The 11,493-nt window shown below is 51.4% G+C and overlaps 1 protein-coding gene across 2 annotated transcripts in view; it reads right to left on the bottom strand.

Moving 5' to 3' along the window:
• The window catches only part of TMEM63C (transmembrane protein 63C), a 132,584-nt gene that overhangs the window by 119,166 nt on the left and 1,925 nt on the right, over positions 1–11,493 (bottom strand). Inside the window, exon 1 of one of the 2 annotated variants that reach the window (XM_036841852.1) lies at positions 10,774–10,792. The exons of the other annotated variant lie outside the window; for it this stretch is intronic. The gene's annotated coding sequence lies outside the window, so the exon portion shown is untranslated. Of the gene's footprint in view, positions 1–10,773; positions 10,793–11,493 lie in introns of those variants that run through there. 2 annotated transcript variants of the gene reach the window in all.

Here is an 11,493-nt window from a genome sequence, read left to right as displayed (position 1 = left end):
ATCAGGGCTCATTCACTCGCTCCATACCTCTTCTTCCCCTGATGTGCCCAGCACTGCGCTGTGCACACAGTGGGGCTGGAAGACAAATGAGACAGCTCTGTTCTCCAGGGGTTCACATCCTGGGAGAGGTTCCTGGGAGTGCTCAGAGGACGAAGAGGGCACATCCAGAGGTAGGGAGCAGGGAGCTTCCATTTGGGCAGAGCCTGGAAGGAGGGATGAGATCTCTGCAGGTGGAGAGGGATGGAGAGGGCTGTCCAGGTGGAGGGAACAGGCCTGGAGCCTTGGAATGATTGTGGAACAGTTAGGATAGGGGACATCACAGTGAGGCAGAGGGAGTTAAGGCTAAGAGTTGGGACCTGAGCAGAGGGGCCTTGAATGCCAAGCTAAGAAGAGATCTGGAATGAATTTGACCGGTAATAGGGAACCATTGTTTTGAGCAAGGGAATTACCTGATTAGAGCTAGAGCTCAGAAAATGGAGCCTTGGCAGGTAGACTGGAAGTGGGAGGGACCAGATAAGAGGCATTTGCTATGATCTGCGTATGATATAACCAGGGTCTAGGGGGGAGTAGTGGCTGTAGGCTGGTAAGGAAGGGAAGGTATCAGAGGCACTTCACAGACATGGAGCATGACTGAAGGGGCAGTGGCGAAAGGATCCAAGGTGATCCTGAAGGTTGAGGTGGGGTGATCAGTGTGACCTCAAAGGACAGGCCATCAGGAGCACTGGAATTGGGAGGAGAACATGACCCTGGGCAGGGTGCAGGGCTCCTGAAGCGCTCGCCACTGTCATTGGCCCATTGGTTGGCAGTTGATGGTGTCACTCTCAGTAACCACTCTGCAACCTTGAGTGGAGGAAGGGGTTCAGAGCTTTTTTATGCACAACGCTCTGACTCCCAAAGCCGGGGCGTGGGGAACCATCTGCCTGTGGCAATAGAGGTCATAGGTCCTCTGGTCTCCACACCCAGTGTCAGACACAGTGAGATACTGGGTTCCCCGGCGCTCGGGAACCAAAGGAGCTTTGGGGAAAGGATGTGCTTGAGGAGACCTAAACCACATCCCCCTCCACTATAATGAGGAGCCCAGTCCTTCGGTCCTGGCAGCCATCTTTCAGCCAGTCTCCTCCACTAAGAACATGGTTGTCCCTGTCACTCCATGTATTTGGTCCCCCAAATGCCCTGGCTCCTCTCTGTACCCTGTGTCCTCCAACTGGCCTCATTGTTCCCCCTCATGTCCCTCCTGCCCTGCTTCTGGGCATGGTCTCAGGGATGCTTGGGAAGCAGCCCCTCCTGCTGGGGAGAAAAGGGGGTGATGGGCAGAGAGCAAGGATGCCTGACTCCTGTCTTATCCCAGGTGCCTTAGAGATGAGGCAGAACCTTGGACCTGCTTACCAGCCAGGCGAGCCTGCTGGTGGGGCAGGCGGTGTCTGGGGTAGCTCAGCTGCTCTTGGTGTTGGCCTCTGCCTCTGCCCTATTCCTCTCTCTCTGGGTGGTGCTGGCCCAGCTTCTCCATTCATTCCTCAAACATTCATTGATGCTGACTCGATGCCAGGCATGGTGCCAAAAACCAGGAAGGCAAAGATGAATGAGACCTGACCTGGGGGAGCTCACAGGGAAGAGGACCAATCACAGACGGTCCTGTGGTTTGAGAGCGCTGATGGAAGGAGGAGGACAGGGTGCTAGGGAAGCCTGGAAGAGAGCACTCACTCAGCCATGGGTAGGCTGGAAGACTTCCCAGAGGAGGTGACATCTGGGTCACAGAGGATGAATAGGAGTTGGCTAGGCAGAAAAGCAAGGCTGTGGGTGGAAGTGGGGATGGGAAGGACTATCCAGGGGCAGGGATGCCAGCTGATTTCTGGGAATTTCAAGTCTCCATTTAGGAGTGATGGGAGCATGAGTATGCAACCACAGTCAGAGAAGATTTTAGTCCTGAGGGTACGCTCCCCCTGTCTCCTCCCTTTGATCACTTCTTACAAACCCTTGGCTCATCCTAGGTCAAGGGTGTCCTGCTTGGGTGCATCAGGCACAAACTGATGTCTAGATCAGCAGGGTCCTCCAGGTTGGAGACCAAAGGCAGGGGGTCATGTTTATTGCCCAGAGTTTCAGCCTGAAGCTGCTGGAAAACTCAATTGGGACCATCGGAGATCCCTGGACCTCACCCTGGGCCCAAAGAGGGGCCTCTGGGAGTTCCCCATCACTCTTTCCTTCCCACCCAGACTCAGCAAATGGGGTTGGAAGGAACCTGTTTCTGCCAAGATTGCCTCCAGGAGCTAGAGTAGAATTGAAAAGCTGAAAACCCTGAAATGTAGGGATGACCTGCATGATGTACAATCTCCTGACTTGACTGGCAAGGTCCACATCCCCCTTGTGGCCCTCTGCCCCCTCGTGGGTGACCCCACACCCCACAACTACATGCCTCTTCCATCAGCTTAGGCCTCTCCCAGCCCCACTACATCCCACAGGGCCTCTCCTCAACTAGTCCAGCCCTGGGGGAATCTTCCCTTACACCTGGCAGCTCTAACTTCCTCCCTCCTTGTGGATTTCGTCTCCCAACTCTACTGTGAACCTTAGAGGGCGGGAATGGAGATGATGGAGTGCCCTGGTTTCCCCCTTCCTAGAGTAGAGTGCAGTCCACTGACACTACTGTCGCAGTGATTCTACCGTGAGTGAGAATGACCAACACTTACTGAGCATTCTCTGCATGGCAGGCCCTTGTCGTACACACACTTTACCTGCACTATTTATTCTTCATAGCAACCCCTTGAGGTATGATTTATTACTACCCCTATTTTCCAGATAAAGAAACTGAGGCCCAGAGAGGTTATATAACTTGCCCAAAGCCTTGTGGCAGAGCTGGGATTCAAACCCAGGCTGCCTGCTCCTGACTTTATCCTTTTAACCCAGACACTAGATTGTCTTTCTACGTGGACTGTTGTAGACATCCAATAAATTCTCTGCTGAAAAGTAACAAGGAGTCTCATTTTTATTCATCAATTCATTGACTGACTGATTCAGCCAACACATTTATTGAGCACCTACTATGTGATAGGCCCTGGTGGGAACAGAGAGAAGAACAAGGCTCAGCCTCTCTCTTCACAGAGCGGACAGTCAGCTGCTTAAGGTGACTGTGCAGGTGAAAACAGGCTGATTTCAGGAACTATGAGGTGTATCTGGTTCCTCCCAGACTGATGATGGTGGCGAGTTGCCCTGGATGAAGCAGCTTCTACCAGAGACTGACTGTGCAGGTCTGAGAACAGCCCAGGCTGAGGCCATCCTCCAGGGCTCAGGGACAATGCCTAGCCAGGGGGAAAGGCCTGAGTTATTTCCGGGCTGCTGCCCTCCTAGGCAGTATCCGGGCACCTGCAGGAGGGGACCAGACACTGCCAGAAGGCCGAGCACAGCCGGGCACCTCTCACACCCCCTCCCACAGAGACCAGAGCAGGGGAGGCACCAAAGACCCTAAGATGGAGTGGGCTCTGAGGAGGAAGAGACACAGCCGCCAAAGCTCATCTACAACCTGTGTGAAAAGAGAAGCCTCCGGAGGGGCCAAAGGGATAGCTGGCGAGGCGAGATCACATGTTAATGTCCTCCCCACTGAAGGCAGCCTTAGCCAGAAGCTGGCAGGCAGGGAGCAGGGCACTGACCTGAAACTCTGAGCCGAGGGCAGCCGAGAGCCAGAGTTGGGAGGCTTCCAGAGGGGAGGCAGTCCTGTGTGTGGGCTTCTTCCCAGAGTCCCTGTCCCCAAATGCCCCTTTCTGGCCTCCTTTGATGCCTGAAATCCCCACCACCAGTATCTCCTTAAAGACAGCACACACACACACACCCCCCCAGCCACAACTCCTCCTTCCAAATTCTGGGATCCGCTCAAGCTGCCTTCTTTTTCTGCCTGATAGAGGGCTGAGAGTTGGGCCAGATGCGGTCTGAATGGGGAATTTCAGATAGAGAGGAGGGGAGAGTGGCGTCCAAGACATGGGGAGATCTGAGGGGAAGGGGGCCCTTCATGAGTGGTGGGAGAGGTGCCAGCCTGGGAACCTTCTCCACAGCATGGGCAGAACTAGGCCTTGGATGGGCAGGCATGGGGGTGGGGCTCACATGTCCCCTAAGCAGTAAGTGGCATCTTGGAAAGATCACCACACGGTGAGTCCAAAGTGCCCAGTGGTTCCGGTCACTGCCATCCTCGGACATTGGACTCACTCTTTGCTTTTTTATAGTTAAATATGCAATATTAATTTTTTACTGACGTATAGTTGATTTACAATGTTTCAGGTGTACAGCAAAATGATTCAGTTGTACATATATACGTACATAGATATATATGTACATCTATCTATCTATAGATAGATATTCTTTTTCAGATTCTTTCCCATTATAGCTTATTACAAGATATTGATTCCTGTGCTATACAGTAGGTCCTTGTTGTTTATCTATTTTATATAGAGTAGTATGTATCTGTTAATCCCAAATTCCTAATTTATCCATCTCCTCTACTTTCCACTTTGGTAATGATTAGTTTTTCTATGTCCGTGAGTCTGTTTCTGTTTTGTAAATAAGTTCATTTGTATCATTTTTTTAAGATTCCACATATAAGTGATATCATATGATATTCGTCTTTCTCTGTCTGACTTACTTCGCTCAGTATGATAATCTCTAGGTCCATCTATGTTGCTGCAAATGGCATTATTTCTTTCTTTTTTATGGCTGAGTAATATTCCATAGTATATATGTGCCACATCTTCTTTATCCATTCATCTGTCGATGGACACTCAGGTTGCTTCCATGTCTTGGCTATTGTAAATAGTGCTGCTATGAACACTGGGGTGAATGTATGTTTCTGAATTAGAGTCTTCACCGTTTCCAGATTATATGCCTAGGAGTGGAATTGCTTAAACTTTAGTTTTAGTTTTTTAAGGAACTTCCATACTGTTTTTGGCTGCACCAATTTCCATTCCCACCAACAGTGTAGGAGGCTTCCCTTTTCTCCACACCCTCTTTTGACTCACTCTTAGACTTATCAAGAAGTGGACATTCTCGGCCCTCAGTGGGGCACACCGAATGAACCCCCTCAAAGGGGCAAGCACAGCTCTCCCTTGCCGAAGACTCCACCCCTCCCCACTGTGCGGCACACAGGGCCCCTGGAGCCTTCTGAGTTCGTGACCCCTGAGAGGCTAATCTTCAGGAGAGCTGAGATCTAGTCCTGGTTGTGCCTTAGATAAGCCGTGAGACCTTCCACAAGCCACTGGGCTCAGTGCAGCAAACCTCTGCCTAGCGTGTTGTGCAATGGACGGTGGGGGGAAAGGCAGGAAGAGTGCTTAGGGGAAAAAGCAGTGAGGAGTATGATTTCAGAGTTGGAAAGACAGGGGAGGTGAAATGACATGAATTGGATTTTGATGGATTCCAAGCCAGCAGAGGTCAGCAGCAGCAGGAAAAGCGCTGTTCCTGCTTTTAATCAGACTTGTAAGGACTGCTCACATGGTCCAGGTGGAAAGAGTCCTGGGAGACCCGAGGAGGGAGCCGAGCAAGCGGCCAGTAGAGCGAGCAGCGAGGCCCATCCACCTGAGCGCGCCTGGCAGCCGGGGCCGAGAGCTCCCTCGCACGTGCTGGGTAATTAATAAACAGAGGAGCAGGGGAGGGGGACGACGGCTCGGAGAAAGGATTTAATTAGCAACGCCTTCAGGAGAGAATATTAAATTACAGGAAACAATGGTGGGACTCCGAGGAACACGAAACCCCTAAACCGATTCCGCAGACTCGACCCCTGCGCGGGCCCGGGCCACAATTCCACAGCCGGGGGACCCCACCCCGTGGGACCAGGGCCGCGCGGGGCCGGGTCTCAAGCCGGCTTGGCTGCGCCTCCCCGTCGCCCTGGGCATGCCTGGGACTCGCCAGGGCCCGCTGCCGTGGCTCGGCTCCGCCGGAAGGGGGCGCACGCGCTCCGCAGGCCAAGGTGGGGCGCAGGAGAGGACCTCGGGCGAATCAAGCCCGGGTCTGGAGGGGCTGCTCAGTGTCTTGCCTCGAGGAACCACAAAGGGCTTCAAGGGGCCAAGGGCGAGATCTAGGCCCAGACTCATGCTGCTTCTAGTGGTCTGATTCATCTACTCGTCAGAAAAGTGGGAAGAACCAGCCTGATCCAGAGAAATGAGGCCAGGCAGTGCGAGGACAGGGCAGCCTTGTCCACACCCCGCCTCCTCCCCCGTGCATCACCTCCTGGGAGGTTCTTGGCGTTCACGACCTCGCTCTCATCCCTGCCGCCTCTCCGCAGGCACCACTGTGGCCTAGTGTCCCTCTACCCCACTCCCCCTCCTCCCCACAACCTGGTAGTATTTTTACTAGTATAAACAATAGCAACCATTCTTGAGCTCTCGCTAGATCCAAGCCTTCTGGTGAGTACTTGGCCTAGGGGAAATCACTGAATCATGACCACAGCCCAGATCTGCAGAAGAGGAAACTGGAGCTCAGAGAAGCCAAGGAAGTCACCCATGAACACACAGCTGTTAAGTGATAACGCTGACATCATACCCCATTGGTCTCTAAGCACTAGTCCAGCAGGGGAGCTCCCTTTTTGATCCCCACTCCCTAGTACGGAGCTTCTCTCATATTAGGCACTCAGGAAGGATTTGCTGAATGAATGGCAGGTGTCTCCTTGTTTGTCAGAGGGGGCGCTAACAGCTGAGAGGCTGTGAGGCTGAAATGAGATGGCATGTGTAAATACCTGGCACCTCACTTGGACCACTGTGAGCGTCTAGTAAAAGCTGGTGCCAGTGCTTCTCGAACTTGACAGTGTGCAGGAATCACCCGGGAACCTGGTAAAAATGCAGATTCACGATCAGCTAGTCCTCTGATTCTGCATTTCTAACAAGCTCCAGGGGATGGCGATGCTACCGATCACACTGCACAGTGCAGGGCTAGTCCCTTCTCCTCGGCCCCAGCCCTAAACCCAAGCCCACGATGGGGAGCCATTGCAGGAGTTCCCAGCTTTGTCTGTACATTCGCAGTCCTCTGAGGAGCTTTAATTACTGATGGGGATAGGGAAGGGGAGGTCCTACCTCCCAGAGAATCTGACAGAATTGGTCTGGGGTACGGCCTGGGCATCGGGATTTTCAAGGGCTTCCACTATGCAGCCAAGGCTAGACCCGCTGCCCTGGAGGTGCCTGCACAGGGCAGTAACGTGAGCAAGAGGGTCTGAAGAAGTTCACCCCGTACAGGTGTGAGGACAGAATGTGCAGAGACTGGAGGCTGAGTCATCAGCTAGGACTCTGGGCCACGTGTGAGATTAGGATCCTGGCTAGGGTGGGGCCTGCAATCAATAGGGATTCCTCAATAGCTCCCCACCCCCTGGCTGTATAGGCCTAAAGAGGGGTGAGGCCTAGGACAGGCTGGGAGAGCGTGCTTGCCAAGTGTGTGTGCTAAGGAGGGGCTCTGTTTTCGGTGCAGCAGGGTGTGGGAGGCCTGGGCTGATTGGCTGCTCACTGCCCGTTCAGTACTACGAGAAAGGCTGACCCTGGACGGAGGCCAGCTCAGCTGGGTCCATCCTACCCCCTCGAGCTTCGAACTTCGTGCTTTACCTGCAGCAGCGATCGTATGATTACTGCTTCTTGAGCACTCCTCCCCCTCCCCATGTGGAGCCACTGCAGTAGACACTTTACACCTTATGGCACAGGAACCCTTTAGAGGAGACAGTCATCTAACAAACTTGGAAAGGAGGCCCAGGGAGGGTATGTAACTTGCCAGGATCACACAGAAACCAGATCCAGACCCAAAGCTGTATTTCCATCTCACCGTGATGCCTCTACTCAGACTCTTTCCTTTGGCTAAAATGCTGTTCCCCTTTCTCTCAGCTTATCTAAACTCCACCCCACGCCAAGGCTGAGCTCAAAGTTCAACTCGCGTTGTGTTCCTTTCGAGACCTTGGAGAGCTCCTACAACTCTGGTCTGTAGTTGACCTTGGGCACCAGCCACACTACCTTGCCGTTGCTACTCTCCCAGTGAGTCACATCTCCTGGCTCAGCTGTGAGGGCCCCAAGGTGGGAGACCACGTGTGTCTTTCTGTAGGACTTGGGTCTCAGGAACTGTTTGGTGCTGCCAGGGCTGGGCTTCAGGTGAGGCAAGCGAGGTGCCTTCGGTGCAAAATTTAAGGAGGTGCTCAGGCTTGCTTGGGGTTGTGTGAATGCTTCTGCTGGCAGCAGCTGGGGGGGTGCTGAGGAAAGCAGATGCAGGTTCTCTTGTGGGTGAGCCCAGAAGTCTGAAGGTGTCACCAGACAGGATAATCCACTTTCTAGAACTCTCTCCTAGTGTGCTGGGTGTTGGAGTGAACTTATCAACGAATTAATATACTGCACCTCTATCATCGCTTCTGTTCTCAACTAGTAGTTTAACATGAAGGACTCTTGCCCTAATCAAAGGATGCTAAAGCCAAAAATTATCAAAACATTAATCTTTGAAATAAAAGTAGAAGTGAGTAGGCCATATCACCTTGCCCAGGCTCACACACCCAACTCTGGATGTACAAGACCTGGTGAGACCCAAACCATCAAAGGGAAGACTGACTAACTGATGGTCATTGCTACCCTCCCACTAGAACAGAAGCAGGAAACATGTCTGTTTCATTCACCATTTCATACCCTACAACTAGGTCAGCACCTGAGACATAAATGTATTGACAATTTTATGTATTTGTTACTCTGAAGTAACAACGATAATGTCTTGGTCAGGTAAGCTTCAGGAAACATTAAAGCTTTCAGAAGTGGAAATGATCAGGGTTTGAGAATAGTATAAATTTTAGGGGGGTAGGGGGAGTGAAAAATCTGAGTAGTGAGGACCACGTTTGAGGATTTTTAAAGGTCCCCAAAGTGGGACCTACCATGGGGCTGACCTGTGCTGTCAGACGCCTGCTCACCTCTGAGTCTGTGGGTCCCAGAATGCTTGTTTCCCTCGATTAAAAGATCAGTGCAACAGAGACACTTACGGCCGGGTACATGCTCTCCCACGTTTCCCTATGCCCTGCAGTTGGCGGGGTCAGGAGGCCAGTCCTGTCACTGCGGCCCGACCTGACGAGTACAACTGGCAACTCCGGTAACTGACTAGCTAGGGGCTTCACAGCGTAACTGAGCCTGGAAAATGCTTCAAGAATGCAAGCAGCATAAACTTCCAAATACATCTTGACTAGACAAGCATCGGCTTGAGGCTTTAAAAAAAGGCTTTCACCTTAAGTTACCCTGGTGCCTCTGGCCTGCTGGATCTCCGGGACCATCAGTGAAAGCACGTTCTCTAAACCAGGCCTGGGACTGCCCTGTCAGCTGTGGGCACCCTGGGCTGTTGGTTTTGGTGGTTCACTGCCCTTCCTCCGTGTGTTTTGCTTAAGTGAACACACACCTGCATTTCCCGAGCAGCCCAGTGACAGGCGAGAAGCCTTGCTGGAGAACAGAGGGGAGTCAGAACTAATCATTCTCTAGGGGGACCACCTGACCTCCAGAACCAGACTTTCCTGCATTTGTTAAATAGGATGCAGGGCCTACTGAAGGTGCAGTTTTTAATTTGTGGGTATCTTTAAGCTTCTTCTCTTCCCCTGACTCTGGGGTGACTTATGAATTTTTATCAGGGGTGAGCAGAAGAGATGGTGATTTCAGTCCAGCTCTCTGGAGGGGTATTATGGTTTTACTATCTACGAGTGGGAGCAGGTCTGGGTTTTTCGGCCAGGGCTCAGGAGCTGCCATGCTCTCGGCCCCAGACGGAGGACAGGTTCCAAGCCAAGCGCTCCCATCTGCCCAGCCAGAGGCCAAAGGCTTGTGGGTGCCCCTGGAGAACAGAGGACCTGGCCCACCTCTGTTATACAGACATTTACCAGAATTAGAAAGCAGTCCTCCAAGGCCCCTGCAATTTCTGAGATAAAGTGAGGCTTCAGGAAGATTAAAGGCAGCTATTTTTACTCTCACGCTCTCAAGCCACTCTGAAGGCCTTGCTCCAAACGCTCATCATTCAACCCGACTTGGGCCCTCACGCGGGCTGGCCTCGGGATCCTACTTTCAGTTTTTATTCCCTTTCATTTCCTAACAGCTTCCACCCACTCACTGTTACTCCACAGGCTTTTCTCTTTCTTTCTCATCTCCTCCAGATGCTGTAATGTGAGGCAGGAACCACACAGACTGTTCTTTCAAGCAATTCTCTCATGCCTTGCATAACCATCCTTCAGAAAGAGAAACAGATAGGAAAGCCACGTGTCCTAAGAACGAAGAGAGGAGAAAGCCGAAGTGGTCACAGGAGTCCACGGACCCACAGAATATCTCCTTCCAGGAAACCAGTCAAAGCCTGGGTTGAGATTTGCGCTCTTCCCATTAGTTGTCAGTGTGATTTCGGTAGAAAATACTGTTAATTATTCCAAGCAAATGACAACCCTTAAGGGGTGGAAGGCCATCACTTGAATTCCATTGCTGGGCTTTTGTGCAGGAAGGCTGCCTTGCTCTGTGGAGCAATTTCAAAGTACTTCAGAGACATCATTTTTTTGTACTTGACCATAATCCCAGGATGTCAAGTGGACGGCAAGGACTACTCCCCTTGTCTTATAATAAAGGGAACTGAGATAAAGCTGCTTTCTGCTGCCTCTTTCCCTCCAGCCACTCTGCTCGTGCTGTGTCGCCCAGGCAGACCTCTTCTCACCTCTTACCTCGCTCCCGGTGGGGATGAAAGATGATACCCAGAGCCTGGGACCTGAATAAAGTCCTTACAAAGTACCACCACATCTACATGGTCTATGACTATTTACCATTAAAATAATGTTAAACCAACCTAAGAGCCTCCTTAGAAAACACGCAGAAACATCTTCTCTGCCAAAAAGGAAGCTTCCTAGCACGGTGCACAGAGCAGAGCTGAGGCAGCATCACACAGATTCCGGGGAGGCAAAGGGAGTGGGGCCAAGAGAAGAATATTAAAAGGTTATGGGGAGAGAAATCTGGAACAAGATAAAAGCAAACTGACATATTCTCTAAAATATAAAAACCCATTATGTCCTTCATTTCAGATGAAAGAGCTATTGGCAGATGACTGACTAGGAAAGGACATAATTTGATTTAATCCCCAATTATTCTCCTTTGGGGCGAATGAGTCTTCATTCGAGGGCAGTCTCTTATCTGGGAATTAGTAAATCCACGTTAGCTGCAACTAGGTAATCAAAATCAATGCAGGCTGGCAAAATGCTTCTCCTAGAGTCACACATAATAAGTTTAAAATCTGACAGAACACCTTAAAATCAACTAACCAGAGCACTAGGAACCTACTTTGTAGGCACCCAGGGTTTTCTTTAAAATTTAATTGATTACCGACAGTCTCCGACTTAGGATTTTTTGACTTTATGATGGTGCGAAAGAGAGAGGCATTCTGCAGAAACCCTACTTCAAATTTTGAATTTTGATCTCTTCCCCGGCCGAGTGATGTGCAGTAGGATCCTCTCGTGATGCTGGGCAGCCCCCAGTCAGCCACGCGATCACGAAGGTCAACAACCGATATACT

Source organism: Balaenoptera musculus, chromosome 2, assembly GCF_009873245.2.
Source record: "Balaenoptera musculus isolate JJ_BM4_2016_0621 chromosome 2, mBalMus1.pri.v3, whole genome shotgun sequence".
Taxonomy (NCBI): domain Eukaryota; kingdom Metazoa; phylum Chordata; class Mammalia; order Artiodactyla; family Balaenopteridae; genus Balaenoptera; species Balaenoptera musculus.
The sequence above is the reverse complement of the archived record's forward strand: the minus strand, read 5'-3'. Positions and strand labels throughout refer to the sequence as shown.